The 17,851-nt window shown below is 31.4% G+C and overlaps 1 long non-coding RNA gene across 1 annotated transcript; it reads right to left on the bottom strand.

Annotated features, from left to right (window-relative positions):
• Positions 1–226: 226 nt before the first annotated feature.
• On the bottom strand, positions 227–7,737 carry LOC143070763 (uncharacterized). Its single transcript, XR_012976686.1, has 3 exons — positions 7,634–7,737; positions 4,026–4,104; positions 227–657 (listed from the first exon to the last, which is right to left on the bottom strand). It is a non-coding gene; the product is annotated as an uncharacterized LOC143070763 (long non-coding RNA).
• Between the last annotated feature and the right edge of the window lie 10,114 nt (positions 7,738–17,851).

Genomic DNA, 17,851 nt, shown 5'->3' with positions numbered 1-17,851 from the left:
ATTCTTTTTTTATGCTACGTACCAATCTTGATTAGTTTTATTTCCAGCCGATTTTTACAGTTTGTTCTTATGTTGAAAAATGTTGTGTGATTACCACTGTCCCGGTTAGGGAATTGTTGAACGCTCACAAATATGTTTTAGCCCACAACATTATTTATGTACCTTCTCCATGCCTGACTCCTAGTTATTAATTTTGTTTCTAAGAATTAATAAGGAAACATATCCTTGATGAATATCAATTCATTAATCCACATCTATCTGACTTCAATTTCTCTGTTTATCTCAATAGCTATCCATAACAACCTCTCCATGGTACATCCTTGCTCTATAACAAATTATCCGTCCATTTGAATCCTTATATTAGTAGAACCTATACATAGTCCTATTTTACATCACGTAAACAACATTTGGATATCTCATGTAATCCACACATTAGGAATATTTCAAATGTCCCATTTAATCCACAATATAACAATCTTTTGTCAATTCTTCACAAGTCAAATATCATCATCCAACATGATACTCTGTATAAAAATGCAAGCAATGATTATGCAAACTATGATTATTTCGATTATTTCCGTAATTATTTTAAGCATGGTAAACTCCTACATTATGTACATGGTCCTACAATCTCTTTATACTGTTAAAATAACAAACCTAAAAATAAATAAAAAAATGAAATTATTATACATGATATAAAAAAATATCTGTTTTTTTATTATATATTTATTGTATCAAATTATGGCAAAAAAAGCAATAGTAAAATCTAATGTATGGGAACAGATAAATGAAACCAAACATTTAATGACGTACTTTCTGAATATGCGGTAAAAACAAATATGTCTCCTTCTAAATGTAGTTTTGATATCAACTACACATTTAAACTTTAAAACTCAACAATGGGTGAAAATCTTCATATGATATCACTAAACTGTCAAGGATTAGGCCAAAAAGGCAAAAGAGAAAGATTACTATTATGGACAAAAAATCAACCAGGTGCTCCGCAGGGCGCAGCTTTATACGACCGCAGAGGTCGAACCCTGAACAGTTGGGGCAAGTATGGACAAAACATTCAAGCGTGATACAGCTCTGAATTTGGATTGTGATCAAATTTTTGACATTACATGGGTTTTTTTACACAAAACAAATGTCAAGATTTTACAAATCAATTAAAGATTTCTTCTTATTTAAATCTAAAATTAAATAGTTGACACAGCATAGGTTTCTGACACAGAATGAATGTGGTCTAATGAACTTAAAAGGTTTTTTTTGCCTTTGAGCAATTCACTATGCTGTTGAATATTAATCCTCTCAAAAAAATGTTTGAAGAAATTTTCTTTTTATTTATGAAATCTGAAATGAGAAAAATTTAACCCCCCCCCCCTTTTTTCACATCCCCGTTTCCCTTTTTCCAAAACTGATATCAATTCAAATTTCTAATGGAGTTTGCAACAATAACTACTCTTTTAAATACATCATAAAATATTAAAATGTAAAATAAAGTGCTTGTTATCACTGAATGGTAAAGATTGGTTGGTAGTAAAAGTGAATATACATTGTTTATTGTATAAAACAATAAAAAAAACTTCATCAGCAACATTTTATATTGGCAAATTTCCAATGAAGTTATTTACATAAAGTTATTGGCAAATAAAAATAGAAAATGACATCATAATCATGTCTGGCAAATTTCCAACATACATTATCTAAAACATTTTAGATAAGATAAGGAAAAAAAGCTTCATCAGCAACATTTTATATTGGCAAATTTCCAATGAAGTTATTTACATAAAGTTATTGGCAAATAAAAATAGAAAATGACATCATAGTCATGTCTGGCAAATTTCCAACATATATTATCAACTACTATTCTATACAATGAAAGATAACTCCAATTGAAAATTAATTGCTATTGCACAATATTGTGCAATTAGATATTTCTTGCTATTGTGCAATACTGTGCAATTGAAAATTTCTTGCTATTGCACAATACTTGATATGGAATCCTGATTTGGACCAACTTGAAAACTGGGCCCATAATCAAAAATCAAAGTACATATTTAGATAAAGCATATCAAATAAGCCCAAGAATTTAATTTTTGTTAAAATCAAACTTAGTTTAATTTGGACCCTTTGGACCTTAATGTAGACCAATTTGAAAACTGGACCAAAAATTAAGAATCTACATACACAGTTAGATTTGGCATATCAAAGAACCCATTTATTCAATTTTTGAAGAAATCAAACAAAGTTTAATTTTGGACCCCCATTTGGACCAACTTGAAAACTAGGCCAATAATTAAAAATCTAAGTACATTTTTAAATTCAGCATATCAAAGAACCCCAAGGATTCAATTTTTGTTAAAATCAAACTAAGTTTAATTTTGGACCCTTTGGACCTTAATGTAGACCAATTTGAAAACGGGACCAAAAATTAAGAATCTACATACATAGTTAGATTCGGCATATCAAAGAACCCCAATTATTCAATTTTTGATGAAATCACACAAAGTTCAATTTTGGACCCTTTGGGCCCCTTATTCCTAAACTGTTAGGACCAAAACTCCCAAAATCAAACCCAACCTTCCTTTTATGGTTATAAACCTTGTGTTTAAATTTCATAGATTTCTATTTACTTATACTAAAGTTATGGTGTAAAAACCAAAAATAATGCTTAATAGGGCCCCTTTTTGGCCCCTAATTCATAAACTGTTGTGACCTCAACTCCAAAAATCAATCCCAACCTTCCTTTTGTGGTCATAAACCTTGTGCTAAAATTTCATTGATTTCTATTTACTTATACTAAAGTTATTGTGCGAAAACCAAGAATAATGCTTATTTGGGCCCTTTTTTGGCCCTTAATTCCTAAACTGTTGGAACCAAAACCCCCAAAAACAATCCCAACCTTCCTTTTGTGGTCATAAACCTTGTGTCAAAATTTCATAGATTTCTATTCACTTAAACTAAAGTTATAGTGCGAAAACCAAGAAAATGCTTATTTGGGCCCTTTTTGGCCCCTAATTCCTAAAATATTGAGACCAAAACTCCCAAAATCAATACCAACCTTCCTTTTGTGGTCATAAACCTTGTGTTAAAATTTCATAGATTTCCATTCACTTTTACTAAAGTTAGAGTGCGAAAACTAAAAGTATTCGGACGCTGGACGACGACGACGACGACGACGACGACGACGACGACGACGACGACGACGACGCCGACGCCAACGTGATAGCAATATACGACGAAAAATTTTTCAAATTTTGCGGTCGTATAAAAATGTAACATTCTTTTCATTCAAGAGTCACATTTTATAGAAAATATTGAACAAACAATAAATAATGAGTTTGATGGCAAAACGTTTCATAGGTATGGTAACACACAATCAAGAGGTGTTTCAATCTTTGTCAAACATAATTTAAAACGTAAAACAATAAACGAGATAAAGGATAATGAAGGTAGAATAATTTTGATTAACATAGAAATAAATGGCAATATGTTTACTCTAATAAATGTATATGCTCCAAATCAACACAAAAACAGAAACAAATTTTTTAAAAAGGTTCAAAATATAATTGAAAACAATCGTTTGGGTATTCTTATATTAGGAGGTGACATGAACGAAACTCTCTCAATTAGTGATAGAAGAACTAATATCCTCCCTAGAAACTACAAACCAGTAAATAGTTTAAAAAAAATAATAAAGAAAAATAATTTAACAGATATACGGAGAGAACTTAATCCAAAAACTAGTCAGTTCACATGGAGAAGGAAAAAGGATACAAATATAGCAAGCAGAATTGACTTCTTTTTGATTATTCCTGATATAAGACCGCATGTTATGAAAGCAGATATTCGACCCGCTATGATCTCATACACTGATCACCAGAAGTTAGACAAAATTCAGAAGAAAGAGGCAGGAGCTTCTTTAAAATAAACAATAGTATACTTAAACATGTTAAAGAGCAAAAATATATTGACCTCATAAATAACTGAATCAAAAACTATAAAAAAAACCAAATACTTACCAAAAATTTAAAAACACTCTGGGATATATTTAAATCAGAAATAGAACTGCAACACTTTCTTACTGCAAACAAGGATCATCTGAAAATAAAAATGATATCCAAAATTTAAAAATAAAATGAAGAAAGCTAAATGATAAAACAAATGCAAGCCAAATTATCAAAAAAGAAATTAAAATCATTGAAAATAAGATCTAGAGTACAATGGATAGAAGAAGGAGAGAAAAATACAAAATATTTCCTATGCCTCGAAAAATCTAGACAAACAAAAAAAAAGCATTACAGCGCTCAAAAATAAACAAGGGAAAATAGTAACAGACTACGCAGAAATCCTAAACATAGAAAGATCAAACTATGAAAATTTATATAAAAGCACTTCTCCAAATTTAAATGATATAAAAAATTATATAAATGAAACCAACATTGATCACAAACTATCAGAAAAAGAAAGTGATTCCTTGGGGGTCCCCTTAACAATAGAAGAATGCACTAAAGCAATGTTCAACATGAAATTAAATAAATTTCCAGGAATAGATGGGCTAAGCGTAGAATTTTATCGCTCTTTTTGGAGTAATTTAAAAGAATTTACAGTTGAAGTTTTTAATAAATGCTATGAAGAAGGAAAACTAACATCCGTACAAAAGATATGTATAATCTCTTTAATTTACAAAAAAAAGACCCTTTGTCACTGATGAGTCTTTTGTAGACGAAACGCGCGTCTGGCGTTTACTAAATTTAGTTCTGGTATCTATGATGAGTTAATTCACTGGATAACTTTAGACCAACTACGCTATCAAATGTAGATACTAAACTCATTGCATATGCAAAAGCCCAGCGCTTAAAACCAATACTGCTGAAAATAATTAATAGAGATCAAAATGGATATATCAAAAATAAATATATTGGTTTTAATATACGCCAAATCCAAGACATTATAGACTATGCTGAAACTTTTAACATAGATGGTGCATTACTCTTTATTGACTTTTCAAAAGTTTTTGATTCATTAGAATCGAACTTTATGTATGAAGCCCTTATACAATTTGGTCTACCAAACTCATTTATTAAATGGATAAAACATTATATAAGAATATTAAAGGCTGCATGCTAAATAATGGGTGGATTTTAGAAATTTATAATGTATCTACATCAACACACTGTGATGATTTTGTATCTAAGTTTAAATTGTTTACATTGGTTACAGTTCGGCAGAAGCCTTATTTTATATATTTATATGATACTTTAATAAACATAGTAAAGATTTGGATGTTTCGCGGGTAAACTTTGGGTCAGGTCAAATGTAAAGGGGTATTCCTTAGGAAACTCAGATACTAGTGATGAGACACTTTGTCAGAACACCCCTCCTTCAAGAATGGTACAGCTCCCATCGGGGTATATAAGCAGGAGAGAATCCTAGCTCAGGGTCGATTGTCATAAGTCTTCGGAGACATAAGACCAAGGTACGGTACGTTTATATTCGAGATCGCTGTCTCTTATATATACATGATATATTAGATATTGTGTTAATATTACTAAGTGTAATAAAGAACAGGTTGGTGCCTGTTAGAAATACGGACTTGTACGTTTACAAGTTGAACCGTATTGTACCGTATAGGACAAGTGTGAGTCTGTGTGACCACCTTGTAAAGTACATAATTGTACCAGAGGAACAAAGACAAGTGTGTAAACTTGTAGGGTGCATTATTGTACCAGGAGGACAAGTTTGTTCCTGACCCAGGACAAATTGGTAATAGTACAAATTTGTACCAGTGTATATATTTTGAGTAGAATATGTATAGATAGTTTATTAAAGATTGCAAAGAGCAGTTGTACATATTTTGGTTCATTGACGTAAATATTTGAACAAAGATTGTTTGTTATATATTTTGTAAATAGAACAATTTTGGATCCAGTATCAAACTGGTAACGAACACATTCTAGATAGAAATAGACACGCTTACCCTGTGTACACGTTACAACACTTTGCAAACTGGAAAGTCATTCCCCTCTTTTTTTTAATAGACTTGGAGAGAACTTTTCTTTTCTAACCATGAATCCAGGTAACATAAAAGCAATCCCAAAACTCAGTAAAAAAAAAGTTAAATGAATCACGCTATGTAAAGATTACTTGGAAGGAGGCCTGAAAATGATCAATATTGATGATTTTCTATCAGCTATACAAGTATCCTGGGTTAAACGTTTAACATCAACACACTTTGCAAACTGGAAAGTCATTCCCCTCTTTTTTTTAATAGACTTGGAGAAAACTTTTCTTTATTTAACATGAATCCGGGTAACATAAAAGCAATCCCAAAACTCAGTACAACAATCCCTCTTTTCTTTTTAGAAATAGTCAAAAGTTGGTTTAGGATAACAAAAAATATCTCTGAAATCAAAACCAACAGTTCAAATTTTATTAATCTAAGACAACAATACATTTGGGGCAATAAACATATAAAATTTCAAAACAAATGTTTAATATTTTCACATTGGATAACAAATGGAATACTATTTATTAATGATATACTAGACGAAGCAGGAAATATATCAAAAAAGGCAGTATTAGATAATTTGACCCTCAAATCTAACTGGATATCAGAACTATCTAGAATAAAAGCTGGAATACCAAAAAAATGATGAATGATATTGAAATCAGATAAACCATTCTTTACTAAAGTTAAAACAGATAAAAAGTTATACTTAAAAAAACAAAATAATACAAAATTGAGCAGCATTGAAAACCTTCCATCAAATGAAACTTATAAAAGCATTAACTCATGTTATATAGAGGAAAAAACACCAATTGGCTTTCTAAAGTGGAAAACACAATTTAATAATAGATTCATCAAGCTATTTATATAAAATGCTTAACTTTATATTTAATAGTTTACAAGTAAACAAACTAAAAATATTCAGGTGGAAGTTACTTCATTATATACTTCCTTGTAAAAAAAAACTATTGTACATCTGGCAACTGAAAAGTGATGACCAGTGCCACATCTGCAACCAATCAGAAAACTATGAACACTTTCTCATTACATGCAAATACTTTAAAAACAATTGGGGAAAAAGTCAAAATAGTCCTTGATAAAATAAAAATGGGAACACAGATAATCACCTTCAAAAATCTAATACTAGGCTACACAATATATGATAAAAACTATTATGACATTAATCTATTTCTCACTGTTTTAATATTTTCTATTCATAAAGCTACATATGCATCAGAGAATAAACCAAAAAATGTTGATGTCTATAGAATATTTAAATTGGAATTTAAACAACATTATGAAAATATGAAACTTCTTGATAAAACAACAAGTAGATTTTTGAATGATATTTATAAAAAAATATAATAACCATATTGATTATTGCGCATGATCATTCTTCTGAATTATTATATATATCATGTAGAAAAACTCAAATGTAAACAAAGGTTTCATTTTAAGATGTTTAAATGTGACGTATGGTCAATGTTTACCTGTAGAACATGCTTTTTGACCCTGTACTGTCTACTGTCTAATTACTGGATAATATCTAATATTTCAGGATAAAAAAGATTCCTTCTTGATCAATCTATCATAATTCAATGGAAATATAACAAAACTCACCATTAGAAATACTCAGTTGAGATCCTTTGCTGTTGAAATCATTTCACGTGCTATCCTTCATTCATTTGATCATCTCAATTTTCACGGGAATATTTTGATTAAGATTAAGGTCAATGATTAAATTATAACTAACATCGGACAATAGATAGTACAAAGTCCGTATTTACGTTACATAATAATGACCTCCACAAAACTAAGTTGACAAATTGTTAAAATCAATGTATTGTATTTATAATAACTAATCATAATTCATATATATACAAATATAAATTAACTGTATAATCTCCCTGGTTAAACAGTAACTAATTTACAGGGATACCCGGCTGAATGCTGTGAGTCGAGTAATTTGTTAAACAGCAGAGAAATGTGCAATAAAAAAATTTATCGTTAAAAAAAAAGGATTTTGTCTTATGCTTAGTCCGTTTCTGTGTGTTACATTTTGATGTTGTGTCGTTGTTCTCCTCTTTAATTTAATGCGTTTCCCTCAGTTTTAGTTTGTTACCCGATTTTGTTTTTTGTCCATGGATTTATGAGTTTTGAACAGCGGTATACTACAGTTGCCTTTATTTATAATCATATATTTATATACTACAATGAAATATGGAACACAATGGTTGAGTCAAAATAGTAACGTATACTCAAACTTATTTTAGACTATTGCACCATAATCAGGATTAAACAATACAAAGAAGTACGGAAGTACAAACAGAAAGTGATTATTGTAAATAATTGCAAATAGAAAGTGAAATTAGGTATTAAAGTAAACTTGATAAAACTATCCCATACAACGTGATTTCCATTGAAATTAAAAGGTTGCTGAAAGTTTTATATCATAAAGATCATAAACAAAGTTGATACATTGCAAAGTGATATTCAAACTAAAAAGGTTAAAAATAAACTGACTAGGCGATGGCAAAAAAAAAACGAAAATAGACCAAACGACATTCAATGGTATACAAAACACGACATTGAATATTGATCAAAAGACTGAGCAACACAACACCAATAATTTCGGGGAAGCTCCGGCTGGGTAGGCATTTCATGTCCACTAGTAGCAGTTGTCGTGTTGATCATGCAGTGCAAATGTGGTGATACAGGCGAGTTCGGTGATTCATATTAGGGGAAAAGACGACAGGATTGTGGTTATGTGAAACAGATATTTCAAAGGAAGGGATGATTTCTACCTCTCCACATTTAAAAAAACCTAGTTAATTTGAATGATCCTTCAATGACAAAAGAAGTGAGGAAACTGATCATTTCAGTGAAAATTTTAAGAACAAGTACCATTATTCTGCACAAGTTCATCAGACCAGAACGAAATCCGGGCTTGGTCTGTCACTTGTCATGATAAAGATATATACCATTCATCAAATCAATATCTTCATGCATGACGAAAAAAAGTGTGGAAAACTGATTGTTTGAGTTAATTTTCTAAGCCGAGGACCATAACTCTGCACAAAAAGCATAAGACCGAAAAAAAAATGCAAATTTGATCTGAAACTTGTCATGATAAAACTGTATTCCAAATATCTAACCAATATCTTCAAGCAGGAAGATAAAAGCGGGAAAACTGATTTGCAGAACTGATGGTACTCATACAGACTAACAGATATACAGACGGACAGAGTGCAAACCTAAAATCCCCTTCGACTTGATCGGTAAGAGACTAAAAGCTATAATAGGAAAACAATGAAGCAACATATACACTGAACTATAACAAAAACAAGCACCAACACATAGAAACGGACTATTTGATAACAACTGACATATTTATGACTTGGTAAAGGACATTTTGTTAAAAATGGTTGGTTGAACCTGGTTTCATTGCCAGCTAAATTTTCAGTTGATATGACAAGGATAACAACTGCGTGATATCAGTACAGTAAATACAAACGCAAGAATACTCAACACAGAAAAATACATAAAATTTTAATATAATAGTACATAATAACAAGTAAACCGCAGAAAAACAACGGATGAATGGACGAGAGGAACATGCAATCACGAACTCAGCGTCACAGGGAGGGATCAACACAACAAAAAGAGATGTATATATCACAGGTTATCTTGAAGTTCATACAATTATATGGAACGATAGCAACCTACTCGAACACACAAGCTGTTGTAATGCTTTTTACCACTTTTAAAAAATAAAGATTTGCCTAAAATTAAAATATGTTGTTTTTTTAATAATCGCTGTTTCTTTACATCTATTTCGTTAAACACACCCTATGGCTTGTGTATTATCGAATATAACGATTTGATATAATCACTTTTTATCCAAGTTAACCATTTCCATGATCCCATTTTAACTTGTAAACTTTGCCATCCCAAATAAAATCCAACGTTATCTTATCCAAATCTTCTTTTTTTTGTATTTTGCAGGTATACCTTTATTTTTTAGTTCATAACCAGACACTGAAATAGTTAAATATTCAACAATAAGTACTTTTCCAGAGTAAGTTATTTCTTCTCTTCTAGAGTGGTACACAGTTTTGTACCTTCTCTTATATTGATTTCCAAATTTTGTCATTACCAACGTTATAACCATGGGGATTACCAAGTGCTATTATCTTATCTGTTGTCCAGTTTATCTTTTTAAAAGTAGGCCGTTTGCATTTTTTTGCGACAATCTGTATTCCCTCTATCTTTTCTTAATAAATTTTAGAACCCGAGGCTTTTTCATATTTGTCTAATAATTCTACAGTTTTTAATAGAAATTTCATTTTCATTAAATCAGTGTGTATCGTCTACAAACATATTTATTAATAATTTGGTTTCTGGTAGCTAACAAAATATTACCTTGTATGTTGCTGCCCTTAAAATAGATTTTTAATAATGTAATGAAAAATATTAACAACTAAAAGATTAACGGAATTGCATTTCGGAATACCCACGAATTAAAAGTACCATTGCACAAAAACGCTTGTATATTAAAAAAAAAGATGTTCAAAGCACTTTAAAAAGTCATATAATCAATATTTATGAAAACTTTTAATTTCAAAATACAAATAAGAAATTCATTTAGCTCAAAGATTTGACATTAAAATATATTCCGTTAGACATAAACATAACTGAGACCCTCAAGTGTCTAACAAAATGGGAAAATTTGTATAACGAGTATATAAATTGATAAAAAAAAATGGCTAAATCTCAAATATTAAAAGAAAAGTAAAAGAATTTAAATGGCAATGTGTATACAGGAATATATATATAATGCACACAGATTGCAAATAATGCAAATGTCAAACGATATATGTTACTTATGTGATAAAAATAATAATATTGAATCATTTGAGCATTCATTTTTATGCCCCACCTACGATAGTAGAGGGGCATTATGTTTTCTGGTCTGTGCCTCTGTCCGACCGTCTGTGCGTCCGTTCGTCCGTCTGTGCTTCCAATCGCTTCAGGTTAAAGTTTTTGGTCAAGGTAGTTTTTGATGAAGTTGAAGTCCAATGAACTTGAAACTTAGTACACATGTTCCTTATGGTATGATCTGTCTAATTTTAATGCCAAATTATAGTTTTGACCCCAATTTCATGGTCCACTGAACATAGAAAATGATAGATAGTGCGAAGTTCAGGTTAAAGTTTTTGGTCAAGGTAGTTTTTGATGAAGTTAAAGTTACATCAACTTGAAACTTAGTACACATGTTCCCTATGAGATGATCTTTCTAATTTTAATCAAATTAAAGTTTTGACCCCTATTGCACGGTCCACTGAACATAGAAAATGATAGTGCGAGTGGGGCATCCGTGTACTATGGACACATTCTTGTTATCAATGTAACAATGTTAAACCATTGATAGAAACAGTTGTCAGAAATTTGCAACAGTTTGTAACTTAATAAATATCGAGATACTTGTTGAAATAGATATTTTTTAGAAACCTGTACAGACAATTCGAATAATACAATTTTATCGCAATTATACCTTATATCTTAAATGGTGTTTTTTGGAAAACACATTTACGTAATAAATGCAAATTCGATTACATTAAAATGAATATGCAGTCTATACAGGCTTTGCTGAAAGTGCACTCTTACTACGTTCGGATAGAAGGAGGACCAAACATGAACTCTACATAAGAGGAGAATAATGAGATTTCGAACAATTTTACATTCCAAAAGAATGTGCTTCTAAAAGTTTGTGCAGTATATAAAAAGATCTAAGATATATTGATACATCCATGATTTTTTTTGTATTTTCTGATAATTCATTACTTAAATTGTGTTTATAAAGTGTGTTTCAAACGACTAATTTACAATATTTGTGAAATAACGACAAACCTGCACTATGACGTCAGATTCGGTTTTGTAAAGAATGAGAAAAAACATAAAAATTATCCATTATCGCAACTATTTTGAAGTTCGGTTGCATATGCTTGTTTGGCCTTTATTTTAAGTGCAGAAAGCAGTTTTTTTCCTTAATTTTCTCTAAAAAAAACACTGGAAGATAATTTTCGATACTCGAAACAAAATTTCATTGTTGCGTTTGATTTTTAGCGGGTTTAAAAAAAATAATACTTTTTAGGATCAAAAGACCAATAATCTTGAGTTCTTGAATCTTTAAATAAATTTGGTCTTTAATCAGAAAAAAGTATTTAGTGCAATCGGAATGAAACATGTTTACCAATTTTATAACAGATTTAAAAACATTGAACAAGCTGTTATTAGAGATATCAGATGTTGGTATCTGATCGCCAAAAAAATAAAAAATTCTGTCGAATGTTTCTGGACCTAAGTAACCTACTCATGTACTGAGCCATTTCGTTGACTTAATTTTGAAAACATTATTTCAATATGAAACTAGGTTTTGAAAATCTAGATTTTTGAATCATTTTAGGAATTCTGGTCCTTAATGCTCTTCAACTTCGTACTTTTTTGGCCTTTTAACTCTTTTGGATTCGAGCGTCACTGATGAGTCTTTTGTAGACGAAACGCGCGTCTGGCATATATACAAAATTTACTCCTGGTATCTATGATGAGTTTATTTACCGGCTGCAATGGAAGAAGATGCAGCAAATTGATAAGATTTGACGTAACCAGTAAATACTACAATACATACCGCACAGCTGGGACTAGTCACTGTACTAGGTTATCTCGAATCATATGGGTACAATATTTATCAAAGATCTACAGGTAAAGTTTTGATTGAAGCATCTGTAATATCTGCGATTATTCCGGGAACGTCACGCACAAACCTTCGGGACAATTACTTGTTACGTAACGTCGCTACAGCGATACCAATTGTATATTTGTCAGCCATTATTAAATTACTATCTGAACAATCAAGTCTTACTCCGATCTTTCAATGGCGACGAGGATAAAAAAACAAAGAAGAAAGCAGTGTTTAGCAGCGTAAATAAAGAGAAAATTTACCGGAACACAGAATTTAAAGAAGATACTGATAAAATAGAGATTATGGACCGAGGAGAGCCCCAGCAGATAACGGTAATAACGGAAACTAGAAATTTACGATCACAACTGTTTATACAGTCGGATGATAAGATATCCACAGGAAAACATTGGGAAGAATGGATGGAAAGTATAGAGAGGGAATTTAGATATTTCAGGATAACTGAACCTGCAGATAAAAAGGATGCACTAATTATTTATGGAGGAAAAGACATATCAAGATTGGAAAGAAGCCTAAGAGATGAAGAAGGAGAAGATGAGTATAAAGTATTAAAGAACAAATTAAATAAATATTACTTGCCAAAGAAAAACAAACATCATGCCAGGTATTTATTTTTAAGAGACTGAGAGAAAAGGCACATGCGTGTGAGTTTGAAGCTACATGCGACGAAAGAATATTGGAACATTGTATTCAAACCATAACCAATTAGGATTTGATCAAGAGGGCTATAAGCAAAGGATGGAATTTAGATAAATTTGTAGAAGAAGCAGGACAGATGGAAGACACATGTTTACAAATGAAGGATATGAAAGGAGATCACAGAGACATAGGTACAAGTTCCATAAATAAAATACAAAGCAACAGGTCAAGCTATAATAGGTCACAGGATTATATAACCAAGTCTAATTGTGGTTATTGTGGATTTGAACATTGTGAGGGAAACAAATGTCCTGCATATGGTAAACAATGTAGAAACTGTGAGAAATATAATCATTTTGCATCAGTATGCAGAGCGGAAAAGAAAAAACAACAGTACAGAGCTGGCAATTTTAGACGAGAAGGAAGAAGTGTAAAGAAAACAACGGAGGACACGATTGATACAGATTCGAATACAGATATATCAGATTATGATGAAGATGAAGATTATTTTGGAGGAACGACTAAACATATAATGAAAATACGAAAGGTAAAGACCATACAAGGCAGTAGAGACATTGACAAAACAGTGACAATAAGAATAGACGACGTAGATGTGAAGGTGGAACCTGATAGTGGAGCTGATGTAAATGTAATGGATGAAAATCAATTTGTAAAATTTCAGAGCAAAACATACGGCAATCCAGTATTAGAAAAGAGTAAAATCAAGTTGAGAACACTGCAAAATTCATTACCAATCAAGGGAGAATTTGAAACTATCATAAGAAACAAAACATGTGGCACAGAGACAAAATTCATTGTGGTAAAAGGAAAAATCAATTCTCCACCCTTACTAAGCAAATCCACTCTGATTGAGCTAGGGATGATACAGATTAGAACTGATGGTTTTTTTGTAAAGAAAAACCAGTTGAGAATACCAGACAATAGACCACCTTTCTACTCTAAGAAACTTGCTATTGATAAGGGATTTAAACACTACCAAGTCACACCAGGACGCCAAATAGCAAATAAAGAAATGAACTTATTTAGAAAACCCATCAACAAAACACAGCAAATAACAAAGTTAAAAAAGAAAAACACTAAAACAGCTAAGCAGGAGATTAATAGAAGATATCACTCAAACTTATATGAGGAGATATATGAAAGAGACAGACAATGCAAGGAGAAAATCAAAGGGTATGCTGAAAACAGAAACAAGAAGATGAAGAAAATGGGCCCTCCGCAAAACATGCGCGGGAGGAGGCAGTGGACATACAAAATCATGCCCCCCCCCCGCAAGACAGGCGCGGGAGGGGGCGGATAAAGAGAACTTTGGAAAACAGAGACAAACGTCAGGAAACCAGGACTGAAACATAAAGCGGAAGAACCAGGAGACCGATACAATTTAGTGAACATTAAAGAGACTATTATAATTTATACAAATTGAGAAAGTGAACATCTATATTTCATTGATTACAAAAACATTAGTGAACAATACAGAGACTGTGATAATTTGATTGATGTAAACAAACTTTATTTTACATATTTTAAATTACATTTTCTAATTCAAAGATAAGTAGGAATGTAATATCTGCGATTATTCCGGGAACGTCACGCACAAACCTTCGGGACAATTACTTGTTATGCAACGTCGCTACAGCAGTACCAATTGTATATTTGTCAGCCATTATTAAATTACTATCTGAACAATCAAGTCTTACTCCGATCTTTCAGCATCCTTAAACAAATACCGAACACCAAGGCAAATAAAAAAAGAATAAAAAAAGAAAGTTCATAAAAATTGACAAAATTTACCTATGACATAAATGACAACATAAACTAAACTACTTCAATTTGTGATGCTCTCAAATTGCAACAATCATTTTAAATATTTTTTACAGGATTGGTACACCTGGATTTACCTTCATCAGGAACGCTCAAAGCCAAACATTTGAAATCCGAAGATGGATAAGTACCGAAAATCGTTGAAGAGCTATATGTCAAAAGTACCTAAAATGAATAGCCAAATTCATCTAAAGCCAACTTTGCCTGAGGGAGATTAAACCTTAGTTTTATAATAATGCAAAGTGTCAGTTTTATATATGATTGAAAAAACTCCGAAGAAAATTCGAACCGAAAAGTCCCTAAGCAAATGGCAAAATCAAAAGCTCAAACACATGAAACGGATGGATTACATCCGTCATATTCCTGACTTAGTACAGGCATTTCCTTTTGTTTAAAAATAATTGATTTAACATGTTTTTTATAGCTAGCTAAACCTCTCACTTGTATGATAATCGAATGACATTCCATTATATAGATGTGTGAATAAAACCAACAGACAAAATATATGAGAATCGTCCTAGTCCAGATTACACGTACTCGTCCGTGGATTTATAACTCTTGCACAAACAATCAGAAACGACTAATTATATACTCACACTTAGGAATGGTTTACATTATTGGTTGAGGTAACTTTATCTGAGTATTTTGAAGACGACCTTGTTCTTGTTTGAATTGAGTGGAAACTTAAGAAAAAAAAGCTAGTAAATTGAACATCGAGACAACTTAATTATCTACCGTTACTGGTTTTCTTTGTCTTCTTCATAATGTTAAGAATAACACATTTATGATCTCATAGAATCTCACTTTTCATCAAATTAATGTTTTCTCAAACTTCCTGTGAAGTACCAGTTATTTTGAAAAGGAAAGGCAAGCATAGTATGAATAAAACGAAAATAAAAACATTTTTTCTACGGACATCCAAAACAAACTCATCAATATCACTTTTTTGTTCCAATTAGTCCATGATTTATTAAGTCTTTAGTTGCATGTGGTTGAGTTACTTTAAAAGCAGCAATTTTAGTTTGACGAACGATTTGTGTCCTCTATTTTTAATAGCAATAGTGCATTTGTAATTTAATGCTAAAATATTGTTGTTAATTTTTAACATGTGTTACATTATCGTTCGTACTTGAAAAGTTACGAAGCAAACCAATGGAAATAAATTGACTAACGCTTCCTTCTTGCTCATGCGTAATCATTACCAAACATATGTTACTATTTAGGTATATAAGCATAGCCTTATGACCAGCTTGATGTAGTGGATATTACAAGACATCTTTGTATAAGCTGCTTTTGGGAACATAGCTGAATGTAAGTGAATGGGAGCATATAGTTGTAACCTCGCTTTACTCTGGGTTGGGAACCCCCCTTTTTAAAATGGCTGGATCCGCCACTGAACTGGCTTCTCAAATGCACCAAGTCCGTATATATATGTTGAAAGCATATACTTTATGGTAAATAATTTTGTTAAATTTTACTTGCGTCAACTGATATTTCCTAAAAAGCATGACACACTTCAAGTAAATTGTGGTTGTTCAGAACATCATTCAGCTGATGCACATTATACAACATGTTTTTTTCTGATTTGTCCGAACAGTATACATTATCGTCATGATTTATACCAAACTTTTCTTAATCTATTTGTTGATAAATTGACTAATTAAAAAGAAACTATATCTCGTTATGATAGTTATCTATAATATTGAGGGAAAACTCTATTTGGATTTTTTTTTTCTTACAAAGTAACATTCGACAGAGGATCGACATGATAATTGGAACTAAGTGTTTTAACACGATAGTGGTCTTGACCCTCGGCTTTTCGAAAGTTGTTTATGCTCAAGGATGCACCGAACCCACAATGTTCATGTGCGATTGTAGTGAGCCAACACTGACTCTCTGTAGGAACAGAAACTTTACACAAATACCAAATCTTCCGGCAGATTCAATACAATTGTAAGTATTGGTGTAAAGTATGTATTTCTATTTATTTACTTACAGTGATATTAGGTTTAAACCGCCTGATGTTCATTCTTCAACGTTTTTTTTATCATTAATCATTATCATGCTTATCACAGATACGTTTATCTTAAACTTGATATCGTTTAAATAATAAAGTGTACATGTTGTGTAATTTGTAATTAATCTTATTAAAAGTCTTTTTGGAATTCAATCAAATTTTACAAAACATTTTCAAAAAAAGGAGTGGAAGGGTATGAAAATATATATTAATTTCAATTAGGAATATGACTGGTTAAAAGCAAACACATAGAGACCGTGTATATTCTTTTATTTGGTAGTAGGGTTCCATTATAGGTTTGTAGTCTGGGATTATTTCAAGACACGGTTAGTAGTGGTGTTACGTAAAAACAAAACGGTGTTGAGGACAATCTGAAAGTTTTCAACAAACGAATAAACTGATGATGAAAAAATGAATTAATTCATAAAACACATTTAAAGCTAACAAGTTGTTTTTGTTGTGATATGTTTTTGTGTAGACGAATGGAAAATAGGTTCCTAATACTAACAGTATTGAAGACCTAATTATTTTATTAGGCCAATAGTATAAATACCACTTGTTAGACTGTCCCTCTGGTATT

Source organism: Mytilus galloprovincialis, chromosome 4 (genome assembly GCF_965363235.1).
Source record: "Mytilus galloprovincialis chromosome 4, xbMytGall1.hap1.1, whole genome shotgun sequence".
In the NCBI taxonomy this organism is placed as follows: Eukaryota; Metazoa; Mollusca; class Bivalvia; order Mytilida; family Mytilidae; genus Mytilus; species Mytilus galloprovincialis.
Note: the sequence above shows the minus strand (reverse complement) of the source record. Positions and strands in the feature narration are given on the sequence as shown.